Source organism: Apodemus sylvaticus, chromosome 6 (assembly GCF_947179515.1).
Source record: "Apodemus sylvaticus chromosome 6, mApoSyl1.1, whole genome shotgun sequence".
Taxonomy (NCBI): domain Eukaryota; kingdom Metazoa; phylum Chordata; class Mammalia; order Rodentia; family Muridae; genus Apodemus; species Apodemus sylvaticus.
The window spans coordinates 44,825,309-44,841,165 of NC_067477.1; positions in this window are offsets into that span (position 1 = coordinate 44,825,309).

The window sequence follows — 15,857 nt, forward strand, 5'->3', positions numbered from 1 at the left end:
TTATAGTTTCGTTTAAATAATATCTTAGAATTATAAGAATTTACTTTCATCTTGAGACTCTCTTGGGATCCTCAGTTCTTATAAACTTTTCATACCTCTTCTGCGAGGACATGGCCTCTGAGCCTTAGAGGTGGGTGGTATATGGATTGAGTATTTTAGGTTTTTAGCTAGTTTGTTTTTTATCATGCATTTTCCAAATAGGATTCTAAATATGAAGAGGGAGGTGGGAGGGAAGAAAAAAGAAAGAAAGGATGGAAGGAAGGAAAGAAAGGAAGGAAGGAAGGAAGGAAGGAAGGAAGGAAGGAAGGAAGGAAGGAAGGAAGGAAGGAAGGAAGGAAGGAAGGAAGGAAGAAACAAGAAATCCAGCATTTTTGAGATATTTCACTTCCCGAAACACCCAGGGGAAATCATGGAGTTGTTTTTTCTTTTATGCTATGAAAATACAAGTATTAGAAATAATTCTGTCTGTTTGATCTGGGACTAACATGTTAAGTGCTGTTAGAGGAGGCAGCCTGCCCTGAGTGAAATTTGTCTAAGTGAGATAAACACTGTAGAAATTGGATGCTTTTTGAGAAATCCCTGGGGATTTGTCAGTGTGCCTACCTTCTAGGACGGTTCTCACCTTGGGGAAAGCAGTGATCAGAAACTCACCAGCCACCAAGCCACGACTCCTTTCAAGTGTTCTTGTGCTTATTGTTGTCTGGGAAATGCTTTGCCTGGAGCTATTAGCAGCATCAGTGTGTGGTTATCAGTGATCAACTCAAGTATTATGTGAAATGCTTACTTAAACAAGACCTTACCTCTTTTATTTAAAGCATAGAGCTTCTATGACATTGCTTCTCAGTGTCTTAACATGTCTCAATGCCCCAAGTCAATAGACTTAACCATGGAATTGTTTTAAAATGTGAAGTAATATGCAGTCTTATTTAACCTTGGCATAATGTGCGTACTATGACCGGAGATTATTATGTTATACCTCAAGTTTTTTGCCTTATGAAGTATATTTAGATGTTTTTAGACCACCATATATATGCCAAATATATAACAATGCCAAATATACCACCTATTGGCATTGTGGGGGTTGTATGTGCCAGAGGAGGACAGGGAAGGGGAGGGAGATAAGGAGAGGAGAGAAAGGGGGAAGGGAAGGAGGGAGGGAGAGGGGGGGAAGGAGAGAGAGAGAGAACTAAGGACTTGAATATGCTGCCATTCTACCACTGACCTGAATTCACAGCCCAGGACTATGCTTTGCGAATGGCTTTTTTTTTTCTTTTTTTTTATTCGATATAATTTATTTACATTTCAAATGATTTCCCCTTTTCTAGCCCCCCCCACTCCCCGAAAGTCCCGTAAGCCCCCTTCTCTTCCCCTGTCCTCCCTCCCACCCCTTCCCAGTTCCCCGTTCTGGTTTTGCCAAATACTGTTTCACTGAATCTTTCCAGAACCAGGGACCACTCCTGCTTTCTTCTTGTATCTCATTTGCTGTGTGGATTATGTTTTGGGTATTCCAGTTTTCTAGGTTAATAACCACTTATTAGTGAGTGCATACCATGATTCACCTTTTGAGTCTGGGTTACCTCACTTAGTATGATGTTCTCTAGCTCCATCCATTTGCCTAAGAATTTCATGAATTCATTGTTTCTAATGGCTGAATAGTACTCCATTGTGTAGATATACCACATTTTTTGTATCCACTCTTCTGTTGAGGGATACCTGGGTTCTTTCCAGCATCTGGCAATTATAAATAGGGCTGCTATGAACATAGTAGAGCATGTATCCTTATTACATGGTGGGGAATCCTCTGGGTATATGCCCAGGAGTGGTATAGCAGGATCTTCTGGAAGTGAAGTGCCCAGTTTTCGGAGGAACCGCCAGACTGCTTTCCAGAGTGGTTGTACCAATTTGCAACCCCACCAGCAGTGGAGGAGTGTTCCTCTTTCTCCGCACCCTCTCCAACACCTGCTGTCTCCTGAATTTTTAATCTTAGCCATTCTGACTGGTGTAAGATGAAATCTTAGGGTTGTTTTGATTTGCATTTCCCTAATGACTAATGAAGTTGAGCATTTTTTAAGATGCTTCTCCATCATCCGAAGTTCTTCAGGTGAGAATTCTTTGTTTAACTCTGTACCCCATTTTTTAATAGGGTTGTTCGGTTTTCTGGAGTCTAACTTCTTGAGTTCTTTATATATATTGGATATTAGCCCTCTATCTGATGTAGGATTGGTGAAGATCTTTTCCCAATTTGTTGGTTGCCGATCTGTCCTCTTGATGGTGTCCTTTGCCTTACAGAAACTCTGTAACCTTATGAGGTCCCATTTGTCAATTCTTGCTCTTAGAGCATACGCTATTGGTGTTCTGTTCAGAAACTTTCTCCCTGTACCGATGTCCTCAAGGGTCTTCCCCAGTTTCTTTTCTATTAGCTTCAGAGTGTCTGGCTTTATGTGGAGGTCCTTGATCCATTTGGATTTGAGCTTAGTACAAGGAGACAAGGATGGATCAATTCGCATTCTTCTGCATGCTGATCTCCAGTTGAACCAGCACCATTTGTTGAAAAGGCTATCTTTTTTCCATTGGATGTTTTCAGCCTCTTTGTCGAGGATCAAGTGGCCATAGGTGTGTGGGTTCATTTCTGGATCTTCAATCCTGTTCCATTGATCCTCCTGCCTGTCACTGTACCAATACCATGCAGTTTTTAACACTATTGCTCTGTAGTATTGCTTGAGGTCAGGGATACTGATTCCCCCAGATTTTCTTTTGTTGCTGAGAATAGTTTTAGCTATCCTGGGTTTTTTGTTGTTCCAGATGAATTTGATAATTGCTCTTTCTAACTCTGTGAAGAATTGAGTTGGGATTTTGATGGGTATTGCATTGAATCTGTATAGTGCTTTAGGCAAAATGGCCATTTTAACTATATTGATTCTACCGATCCATGAGCATGGGAGGTTTTCCCATTTTTTGAGGTCTTCTTCCATTTCCTTCTTCAGAGTCTTGAAGTTCTTGTCATACAGATCTTTCGCATGTTTGGTAAGAGTCACCCCAAGATACTTTATACTGTTTGTGGCTATTGTGAAGGGGGTCATTTCCCTAATTTCTTTCTCAGCCTGCTTATCCTTTGAGTATAGGAAGGCCACTGATTTGCTTGAGTTGATTTTATAACCTGCCACTTTGCTGAAGTTGTTTATCAGCTGTAGGAGCTCTCTAGTGGAGTTCTTTGGGTCACTTAGGTAGACGATCATGTCGTCTGCAAATAATGATAGTTTGACTTCCTCCTTTCCAATTTGTATCCCTTTGACCTCCTTATGTTGTCGAATTGCCCGAGCTAGCACCTCAAGTACAATATTGAAAAGATAAGGAGAAAGGGGGCAGCCTTGTCTGGTCCCTGATTTCAGTGGGATTGCTTTAAGTTTCTCTCCGTTTAGTTTGATGCTGGCTACCGGTTTGCTGTATATTGCTTTTACTATGTTTAGGTATGGGCCTTGAATTCCTGTTCTCTCCAAGACTTTAAGCATGAAAGGATGCTGAATTTTGTCAAATGCTTTTTCAGCATCCAATGAAATGACCATGTGGTTTTGTTCTTTGAGTTTGTTTATGTAGTGGATTGTATTGATGGATTTCCGTATATTGAACCAACCCTGCATTCCCGGGATAAAGCCTACTTGATCATGGTGGATGATCGTTTTGATGTGTTCTTGGATTCGGTTGGCAAGAATTTTATTGAGTATTTTTGCATCGATGTTCATAAGGGAAATTGGTCTGAAGTTCTCTTTCTTTGTTGGATCTTTGTGTGGCTTTGGTATCAGCGTAATTGTGGCTTCGTAGAAGGAATTGGGTAGTGTTCCTTCTGTTTCTATTTTGTGGAATAGTTTGAAGAGTATTGGTGTTAACTCTTCTTTGAAGGTCTGGTAGAATTCTGCACTGAAACCATCTGGTCCTGTGCTTTTTTTGGTTGGAAGACTTTCTATGACTCCTTCTATTTCTTTAGGCTTTATGGGACTGTTCAGATGGTCTAGTTGGTCCTGATTTAATTTTGGTATTTGGTATCTGTCAAGGAAATTGTCCATTTCCTCCAGATTCTCCAGTTGTGTTGAGTACAGGCTCTTGTAGTAGGATCTGATGATTTTTTGGATTTCCTCAGATTCCGTTGTTATGTCTCCCTTTTCATTTCTAAGTTTGTTAATTTGGATACTTTCTCTGTGCCCTTTGGTCAGTCTGGCTAAGGGTTTATCTATCTTGTTGATTTTCTCAAAGAACCAGCTCCTGGTTTTGTTGATTTTTTGTATGGTTCTCTTTGTTTCTACTTGATTGATTTCGGCCCTGAGTTTGATGATTTCCTGCCTTCTACTCCTCCTGGGTGAAATAGCTTCTTTTTGTTCTAGGGCTTTCAGGTGTGTCATTAAGTTGGTAATGTATGCTCTCTCCATTTTCTTTTTGGAGGCACTCAGGGCTATGAGTTTTCCTCTTAGCACTGCTTTCATTGTATCCCATAGATTTGGGTATGTTGTGTTTTCATTTTCATTGTGTTCTAAAAAGTCTTTAATTTCTTTCTTTATTTCTTCCTTGACCAAGGTATCATTGAGTAGAGTATTGTTCAATTTCCACGTGTATGTGGGTTTTCTGTTGTTTCTGTTGCTATTGAAGACCACTTTTATTCCATAGTGATCAGATAGGAGGCATGGGATTAGTTCTATCTTCTTATATTTGTTGAGGTCTGTCTTGTGACCAATTATATGGTCGATTTTGGAGAAGGTACCATGAGGTGCTGAGAAAAAGGTATATTCTTTTGTTTTAGGATAGAATGTTCTATATATATCAGTTAAATCTAATTGGTCCAAAGCTTCAATTAGTTTCATTGTGTCCTTGTTTAGTTTCTGTTTTCCTGATCGGTCCATTGAGGAAAGTGCAGTGTTGAAGTCACCCACAATTATTGTATTAGGTGCAATGTGTGCTTTGAGTTTTAATAAAGTTTCTTTTATGAAAGAGGGTGCCCTTGCATTTGGAGCATAGATGTTCAGGATTGAGAGTTCTTCTTGTTGTATTTTTCCTTTGACCAGCAAGAAGTGTCCCTCAGAGTCTCTTTTGATGACTTTGGGTTGAAAGTCAATTTTATCTGATATTAAAATGGCTACTCCAGCTTGCTTCCTGAGACCATTTGCTTGTAAAATTGTCTTCCAGCCTTTTACTCTAAGGTAGTGTTTGTCTTTGACCCTGAGGTGTGTTTCCTGTAAGCAGCAAAATGTAGGGTCCTGTTTACGTATCCAGTCAGTTAGTCTGTGTCTTTTTATTGGGGCATTGAGTCCATTGATGTTAAGAGATATTAAGGAATAGTGATTGTTACTTCCTATCATTTTTGACGTTATTTTTTAAATTTGATTGCTTAACTTCTTTTGGGTTTGATGAAAGGTTACTATCTTGCTTTTTTCAGGGTGAAGTTTCCCTCCTTGTATTGGTGTTGTCCTCCTATTATCCTTTTTAGGGCTGGGTTTGTGGATAGATATTGGGTGAACTTGGTTTTGTCGTGAAATATCTTAGTTTCTCCATCTATGGTGATTGAGAGTTTTGCTGGATATAGTAGTTTTGGTTGGCATTTGTGTTCTCTTAGAGTCTGCATGAGATCTGCCCAGGACCTTCTAGCCTTCATAGTCTCAGGTGAAAAGTCTGCTGTGATTCTGATAGGTCTTCCTTTATATGTTACTTGGCCTTTTTCTCTTACTGCCTTTAATATTCTTTCTTTGTTTAGAACATTTGGTGTTTTGATTATTATGTGACGGGAAGTATTTCTGTTCTGGTCCAGTCTGTTTGGAGTTCTGTAGGCTTCTTGTATATTCATGGGCATCTCTCTCTTTAGGTTAGGGAAGTTTTCTTCCATAATTTTATTGAAGATATTTGCTGGCCCTTTAAGTTGTAAATCTTCACTCTCATCTATGCCTATAATCCTTAGGTTTGGTCTTCTCATTGTGTCCTGGATTTCCTGGATATTTTGGGTTACAAGCTTTTTGCATTTTGCATTTTCTTTAACTGTTGAGTCCATGGTTTCTATGGAATCTTCAGCATCTGAGATTCTTTCTTCTATTTCTTGTATTCTGTTGATATTTGCATCTCTGTCCCCTGATTTCTTCCCAAGGCTTTCTATCTCCAAAGTTGTCTCCTTTTGAGTTTTCTTAGTTGTTTCTACTTCTGATTTTAGATCCTGGATGGTTTTGCTTAGCTCCTTCACTTGCTTGTTTGTGCTTTCCTGTAATTCTTTAAGAGATTTTTGTGTTTTTTCTTTCATGATCTCAGCCTGTTGACCAAAGTTCTCCTGTATTTCTTTAAGAGATTTTTGTGTTTCGTCTTTCATGACCTCAGCCTGTTGACCAAAGTTCTCCTGTATTTCTTTAAGTGTTTTTTGCATTTCCTCCTTGTTGGCTTTTGTATTCTCCTGGATTTCTTTCAATGATTTTTGTGTTTCCCTTGCAAGGGCTTCTAACTTTTGATCCATTTTCTCCTGAATTTCTTTAAGTCTGTCCTTCATGTGTTCCTGTACCAGCATCATGACCAGTGATTTTAAATCCAAATCTTGTTTTACTGGTGTGATGGGGTATCCAGGACTTGCTGGTAGAGGAGAATTTGGTTCAGATGTTGCCATATTGCCTTGATTTCTGTTAGTGACGTTCCTGCGTTTGCCTTTTGCCATCTAGCTCTCACTGGTGTTACTTGGTCTTGTCAGTGCTGGACTCACCAGTGCAAGCTGCCCCTTCCCCGTTGGCCTCTGGTGCACAGCTTACACTCTGCACTGCCTGTAGACAGGGTGCTGTTGTCCAGGCTGTTCAGATCCCGAAGCAGGCACCTGAAGGCTCCCGCTGGGGCCCGCAGGATTTATTGGAGCGCACCGACTTCTCCCAGCTGGCCGCCCGGAAGCCCCCACTAGCCTCTTGAGGGACCTGGAGATGTGGCGGCCACCCAGGCTGATCTGAAGTGGAGGAAGTTGACCTGAGGGCTTCTGCCTGAGGCCTTGCCCCAGATTGTGTCTGTGGGCCAGATGGAACCCGTGTGCACCCTCAGGGAGCTCCGAAGGTGTATGTTGCTGTGACCTCCCCTGTGTTCCACTCACTCCGCTGGGCAGCCGATTTCCCTAACCGGGCTGGCGCACACTAGGTTAGCCTTGTCGCCCGGGCCCTGAGTCCAGGCAAACGCCTGGGAGGCCAAGGTCCGAGCAAAGTTTCCCTAGGGCTATGCCTGTTATTTGGGTCAGCCAGGTGACCCGGATGGCGGGCGTGCGCGTCCGCGCTCCCCGAAAGCACCGGGAGAGTCTGTTGTGCTAATAACCTCCTGGGCGGGTTGACACACAGATGGCCCACCAAGCCGCCCAGTTCTTGGGGTCAGTCCTGTGCCTTTTGGGGCCTAGACCCCCGTTTTGTTAGCCTCAGGCTACGCTTGTTAGCAGTCTCTGCCCTCCTGAGCACTCTGGCTCCTGTAGGCAAAATGGCGGCGCGTGCGCCGGCCGGGGCAAAAAAAAAAACTCCTGGCTGGGTTGGCGCCCCGATGGCCACTCGAACAGCCCAGGGCCTGGGTGCAGGCCAACGCCCGTCTGGCTCAGACCCCTGCGGTGTTGGGCCTAGGATTATGTTTGTGTACCTCAGTCTGACCGATCTCTGGAGCCCGGGATCAAGATGGAGGTGAGTCTCTCCTGGCGGGAACCCGAGTTCTGAAGTGGCTTCCGTGCAGCGAAAGGCTCCGCAGAACCGCAACTGCTTGCCGCCCGGCTGGTCAGCGAAGGTCAGTGGTCGTGGGCGCAGGGCCTAACTGGACCCTGTTTCACCTTGGTTCCACCGCTGATGGCCCTTCAGCTGGAGCAGCCACTGCTACCGCCGCCGCCGCCGCGAATGGCTTTTATTAACAGTTGTTTTATGTGTTATCAGAACTTGCACAACTCAAAATTACCAGTTATAAAGTAACCACAGCTTGCTATCTATGACTGCTTTTGTATTCCTGGGGCAATGCTAATTAGGTGCCACCCAGAAGTTATCCTTTAAGTAAAGAAACACAGTCACTGCCTTAGAAAAGGACTGAGCCAGGCACTAGCTGAGCATCTCTGGTCCCAAAAGCCTGCATCTGAAATCCTTCAAAATCTAAAACTTTTGAAGTACTGGTTTGATGTCATGGGCAGAATATTCCACATCTGACCTAATCTCTGAAGCCATAGCAAAACCACAGGTACACTGAAAATATCACATAATGTATCTTTACAACGTATATATCAAGTGCCCATTAAACAGAAGTGATTGCCTGTTTAGACCTGTGCCTCATCTTTGAGCAACCTCATGACCCACATGCAAATCTCTTAAAATCTGAAAGAAAAAAAAAGTAAAATCTGAAATACTTCTGGTTTGGGATCAGGGACACACCATTCGCACAGCAAACTACTGCCAAAATTCCTTTTAGTGGAGGCTGTTGAGCTCCAAAGGACCAAGAGTTCATTATGTCACTGGGTAAACAGATAAGGTAAGTTCATCATGCTTTTCCAGAATGTTGCTACTTTCAGTGTTTTATTTTCTGAATCTATTAAGAGAACCAACAACAATCTAGTAAACTATGTTGTTTTAATTCAAATGAAACATTTAAAAAAAATACCTTATTCTTGAAGAATACTCAAATATCAGGAATTTTTGAAAGGCTTTCCATACCTTCCCTTGTAGTGTGGTTATTTCTATAATTTTGGTAAGAATTGGTTCTCTTTTCACCAAGATATAATTAGACAAACCGGTTGGGCAATCAAAGTCTTACCTAACAGGTCATATTTCAAAATTAGGTAAGGGTTTACTTTAGAAAATAGACATCAGGTCTTCTCACCAGTCATTTCAAAGTAGACTGGGAATTTTAGGGCTTTAAATAAGGAAGAATTCACCCAAATTCCTAGGTCTTACAGGGGGAATTTGATAGCGTTTGACAGAGATTTGATAAGACACTGTGACAGAGGCAACTTATAGAAGAAAGGGTTTATTGGGAGGCTTACAGAGGGTTAGAGTCCAAGAGCTTTATGGCAGGGAGCACAGCAGCAGGCAGGCATGGTGCCAAAGGGGCAAGCCTGCCTTACGATGTGGAGAGCTCATTTCTTGAGACAACAGCCAGGAGGAAGAGAGAGCTAACTGGGAACGGCATGAACTTTTGAAACCCCAAATCCCACACCAGTGACACACACCTCCTTCAACAAGGCCACACCTCCTAATCCTTCCCAAACAGCATTACCAACTGAAGATCAAGCACTCAGATGTATGAGGCTGTGGGGGCCATTCTCATTCAGACCACCAAGCTGTTTTCAGATAGGAAATAGAAGAGGTGGTGCTAGAATCCATCTGAGATTCCTTGTGAGAAGCCCAAGACAGAAATTAATATAGTGTGGTTAGTTGTTCAATATTTATGACCCAAGACTTGTTAAATTTTTCAATCTTAAGGAGGACAATGTGTTAATGGCCATCCTTGTCCATCTCTATAAGCAATCAGGCTATACCTAGCCAGAATCAGACCCATCTATTTTGGTGATCAAGCATTATTTTTCTTTGCGAAGAAATGTAAAAGGCCTTAAAATGTCCCTAAATGATCACTGGATATTTTCACTTGAAATAGGGCATTGTCTACATGAATCCCACACATACTTTGGCTTGCCTGATCTTTGTACAGACTCTAACTCTATGTTACAAGCATTGAAATGATAGCAATGCAAATTACTCTTGTCTCTAAGCATGCAAACTAATTCTGTCTGATAGAAACCTGATTTCTAACCCCATTTTAGAAAGAATTTTGCATTTATTTGCAAGTTCATTTCATGACCTACTTACCTCCAGTCTTTGAATTAGTTGTAACATCTTATGATTTTCTGACTGATAAATAAAATATTTGATGCATGTTCACATTATATCCTTAGATGACAGTTGTGGCTTTGTCTTTTTAAAAATGTTAGCCATTCATGTGTTAAGTTCCTTACTTCTTGAGGTATAAAGACATTTATATACATTCTTTACATATAATTATGAAAGTGTTAAATTGTTAGCAGTTGGCTGGTTGGCATGATGCTAGCTTAGTAGACACTCAATTAGGCATTTATGAAATGATGCTTTCTGTCTTGGAGTTAATAATTTAATTATAGGTCTCAAATATTGTTGTTGTAGGCATTTGACAAGCTCTTGGGCCCCAGGCACTGTGCCTAGGGGGGAGTAGAAATCAATAAAATAACTAAGTAGTCACTCAGCATATATTCAGGGAATAAATGCATGAACTACAAGAACTAAAAGCTATTTGGGGCACCTCTCAGGTACTACATAATCATACATTTCTCAGAAATAAGGGGGACCACAGGAGAAGCTAAGTGGGGAGTTTGGTTGTAATCGTGACTGTTATTATTCCCCCTTTGATAGGTGAGGAACTTGAACGCTGCAACATCAGTGGGTTTTATACCTCTTCCCCAGGAAGTACTCTGATAGGAATCAATCTTTTCCTTTTTGTATATCTAAACTCCAACTCTTGTATCCTTGTTACCCTCAGGTAACACCATAAACAGTGACCTCAACCGTGTTATTCAAGTCTTTGGTTTTTTTATTTTGTTTTTTTTTTTATTATTATTATTATTTTTTTGCTTTTTGTTTGTTTTGTTTTGTTTTTCTCCAAGACAGGGTTTCTCTGTATAGCTTTGGCTGTCCTGGAACTCACTCTGTAGCCAAGTCTTGACACTGAAGATAAGCCCTGCCCTGCTGGAAGCAAGAGCTACTGGGCACATTACTTTGTCGATTAAAATAAGAATATTCTAACATCTACCCCTAAGAGTGTTGGAAAAGAAACTAATAAACGTGATAAGCTTTCTGTAGCTTGGGCCACACCATGCTTGCTCCCAGATTTCCTTTTCTCTATGGTCCCCCAAAGCCTCAGGATAGCAGGAGAAACAGGGATCACATAGGAAAGAGCAAATGGTGCCAGGAAGCCGTGAGTCGCAGACAATTCAACTGGGCATGGTAGCTCAGTCTGTAATGTCTACACTTGGTAGGTAGTAACAGAAGGAACAGGAGGAGTTCCAGGTAATTCTCTGATACACTGAGTTCAAGGCTAGCCTGGCTACATGAGGCCACACCTTCACAAAGAAGAGAAAAGAAGAAAACTCTTTTAGATCTATAGTGGAGCTGGCACGATCTAATGACAGTCTAACTAAATTGAAATCAGAAGGTGAAGGGGGAGATTGCAGAAGGGATCAGAAGTGAAGCCTTTATGGGTCCACATCGAAGTGGCCCTGAGCCAAGCAGGCTCTAAATCTGCCCGAGTTCTTGACACACAGAGCCTGAATTTTTTCTCCAAGGCCCAGCAGTGACTGGGCAGATGAAGGAGTAGAGATCATGGGGCTGAGCCAAAAACTCAGACCTGGGTCTAGAACTCTGCCCTTGAAAAAATAATTTGTCAGCAAACAAAATAAAACATGTGAAGAGCTTTGTGGGGGTGGGGAAAGCATCTTTCTCCAACGTACACAAAATCCTGGCGTTCTGATCAGCAAAAACAGCTGAAGGAAGACCCTAGCACCAAGGGCCTTACCGATCCATGCGGTCTCTCTCTCTGCTCTACTGTTTTCCTCTAGAACAGCAGTCCTCAACCTTCCTAATGCTTCAACCCTTTAATACAGTTCCTCACGTTGTGGTGACCTCCAACTATAAATTATTTTTGTTGCTACTTCATAACTGTGCTACTATTATGAATCATAATGTAAATATTTTCAGAGATGGAATTTTGCCAAAGGGGCTGTGACCCACAGGTTGAGAACCACTGCTCTAGAGATCTTTGTGTTAAGTCATACATCACCTTGGATTCCAGGAGTAACAAGACTGACAAATATCTCCAAAAGGAACTATGGTGGTTTGAATGAGATATAACCCCCAAGCCTCATGTGTTTGGATGTTTGGTCCCTGGTTAGTAGAACTATTTTGGGTAGGATTAGGTGTGGCCTTGTTGGAGGAGGTGTATCACTAAGAGTGGGCTTTGAGGTTTCAAAACCGGTGCTAGCTCAGTCTCTCCCTGATCCCCCTCCCCCCCCCCCCCCCCCCCCGCCCTCTGCCTATGGATAAAATATAAGTTCTCAGCTACTGCTTCAGCACCATGCCTGCCTGTCTGCTATCATACTTCCCATCAATATGATTATGAACTCACCCTCTGAAACTAAAAGCAAGCTTCTAATTAAGTGCTTTCATTTATAAGTTGCCTTCGTCATGATGTCTCTTCACAGCAGCAGAAAAATAACCAAGACAGGGACCAATACTATCCCCAAACAACAGGTACCCTTGAGGGCTAGAGCCCTGGGACAATTACCCACACTGTAGAATAAACTAAGATAATAGTCAGCCTCAGAAACCTTCACCAGCATGGCTGTTACTCACACCTCTTGTCCCTACTCCAATCCTTCTATTTAAACCTCATGTCCGTGCCTGAAGAAGCACTTGTGATCACTGAGCCCTATAATCTGTTTCTCTTTCCAGTGTCACCATGCTATTTAAATCCTTTTCTCTACCTTGCACCATCTAATTGGTATCTGAGGACAGGTGGCCATATTGGTACGTTGTGATTCCTGGAGCCAGGACTTTTGACTTAAACTCAGGTAACACAGCCCTTGTGTCTTCAGGTACTTTCATGGGTCCCTATGGTACATGCTGACTTCCCAAGGGGGACAGATTAGTCTAGAGTGGAACAGAATAGACAGCAGCCCAGGTCATAATGCACTTCTGAGTGAGCTGGTTTAAACCTGCACCATCACAGTTGCACTGGTCTTGTCCTACTCAACAGATGCCTTTAATAAGACTTCATGGCACCATGTAACTGTAATCCTGGCATTCTGGAGGTTGAGGAGAGAGACTGAGAGTTCAAGCCCAGCCTACACTATAGACTGAGACCCCCTAGCTCAAAAAGAAATAAATAAATAGACCTTATGATTATATTAAGTTTTTTTAACCATTGTTGTGACAAAATTCCCAACAGAATCAACATAGAAGAAGAACTATTTATTTTGGCTCACAGTTTCAGAGGGTACCAACTATCACAGCAGGAGAGGCATGAGAGTGTGGCTCTGTGGAAAGTGGGAGCAGCAGTGGGTGGCAGAGTTCCTCAAGCAGAAGCTGGACCAAGAAACACAGCAGACAGGAACAAAATCCAGAGAGAGTAACCTACTTCCTTCTACAAGTTGGCAAGTGAGCCCTGCCTCTTGGAAATTCTATAGTCTCCCCAAATAACATCAATGGCTAAACAGTGAGGTTGAAAACAAATGAGTCTGTAATAGACACCTCAGATTCAAAGTGTAGCAGTGACTGTCCAGGTAAACTTGGAAGTGAGTAGAGGTGGAAACGCATTAGTTCAGGCATGGATAGCAAGGGTCTAATTTCAATCACAGTATCTGATGAGTTCCAGACACATCACATCCCATACCTGCCTTTAAGGCTTGGTCTTAGAGAGGTACCCCTGACAGCTGCTGTGTAGGAGAGAGAAGTGGTAGCCAGCCTTGGCTTTGTGTGTCATTAATGAGGCACTGGGCTCCAGCCCAGTGTTGTCACTACTAGCAGAGTTGATCTCATGTAACTTCTCTGAGCCTCAGTTTCTTCATCTATACATTAAAGCTAATGCTATAGGTTCCATAAAGTTGTTGTAAAGAGTAAATGGGGTAGGTGTTAATAAACAAGAGATATAAATCACCCACTTAACAGAATGAGAAAGTATAAAAACCCTGGCCTGGTACTGGTTCAGAGAAGCCCTTAAACAACTGCTAGGTTGGTTCAAGGGAGAACAATAAGTCACCCCAACATTTTATTCCATGGACTGAGCTAATTAGATACAGAGGAAATACTAACTTAGAAGCACCATTTACAACTAACCAAATGGATGTGTCACTCTGGGGCTGTTTCTGACTAGAGAGCAGAGCTAGCATTCCATTTCAGATACTTGGAGACAAGGGAGTCAGGTCCAGCCTACTAATGATTCCTAGAAACTCCCCCTCAAATGCCTGCCACAGATCAGCAGAACTCCCCTACAGCCACATAAATATAAACCTGGCATCTTTCACCACCTGGGTGCTCATGTCTTAGGAAGTCTCCACAAAACAGAGAAGGGCAGATTCCTGAATGAGCAATTTCCCTTCTCACACGCAAGCCATGCCTACAGACTTTCTATTTTCATCGGTAATCCTATAAATGTCACGGTAACATTTGAAACACATCTTCAGGTTTTCTCTCCTCATATGTTGCTCCTCAGGACAGGTGGCGAGTAGCGGGGGTGGGGGGCTGTAAACCACACTTAGGGAGTCCCAGCCTCCTCTTCTTACCAGATTAGATCTGGCTCCTTCTGTCCTATCAGTTCGAATTTTCTATTCAATGTTAGATTATCAAAATTTCAAGCCTTGATAGAAGCACTGATGAGCATGTGTGTTCTCACATGCCAGCATACATGCTGTGCCTGCACACACATGCTCACACAGTCATACCTACCCATAGTCTGAGCAGATGACTCCTGAGGGCCATTTCCTGCTTTGTACAAAGGACCCCTCATCTGGAGAGAGTGCATTTGAACCACACATTCAAAGAGCCAGTCCACCCACATCTGTATGCACATCCTCTCTTCCTGTTCTTCTATTATAGGACAGACATTCAATATGGAGTAAGCTAAAGAGACTTCCTTTACCTATTTCCTCCTCTGGAATCTTTGCTGGCAATGCTCTGCCACCGTTTGGCAAGAAGGGGAGGGAGTTGTGACTGAAGGAGGTCTCCTGACAGCAGTTGTGGCCTCCAGGACAGGAGCACAAGCTGCTAGGCTGCAGTGCAGCAAGGGACTTCTGCCTCTGTCCATCTTTACCCACAGATCTCTCATAAGAGTAACAGTGAGAGGGAACAGAGAGAAGCCAGGCTGCCCTGTGAGGGTTAGGGCCAGCTGAAGAAGAGGCAAAAATAGCTGGCTGGCAGGCAGAGAGAAGAATGCTCCCTCTGCCTTCCCCCACTCTCCTGGCTGTCTTTGATACATGCTGTTTGACATAGTTCCCTTTCCTTCCAGGCTTTCCACCCAAGAGCAATTATATTTTCTTTTGATAGCATTTGCTTAATATCAAATCATTATTAAATAATATTAATTATCTGGCTATACACTTGTTCATTTCAAATGACGGGCCATTGAATTCCCAGTGCCTGGCATGAAGGAACTCTACAACAATGTTATCCAATGAGTAGCAGTCACTGCATACCACCAGTGATGTCAGCATGTCTCAGCCCAGACGTGTGGAGACTGGGGGAGAGCAGGACTGAGTGATATCAAATCCAAAGAAGTGTTCTCACGAGTGAATCTCAGAGATGCCCAGGGCCTCCATTCAGCCCAGAGTTTGCTCAAAATGTGGCTTTTCTTCTGCTCCATTGATAGCAATGGTGAGAGATTCTGATTGTAGAAAGGGCCAGAGCAAGGAATGAGAATACAAAACAAAGGAAATTCACAGAACCACAAAGTCAAACCATCCATGTCCTGCCTGGCTCTGACAGTTTGCAGTGTGACTGAGTGGTTGGCAAGTCCCTGGTCCTAGATTCCTGTCTGTCCAAAAGGAATCATGACTAACTTCTAACCTATGGTTACTGGAAAATGGTTTGATGGCATGTGTTGCATGACGGGTATTTATAACACTACCAGGCTGTTGGCCCCTGGTTTCACTGAGCTCTAGCCATCTCACCATTTAGCCAACAGAACCATTTGCCAAGCTCTGCAGTGGAATGCACTCACTGTGGAGATAAAATACGCTGGTGCTCCTGAGCCACGTGAGACCTCATCTACCAAGGAAGCTCCGTGGGTAACTGTTCCCAGAGGTAAGGGAACATTCTAAGTCTCTGGCT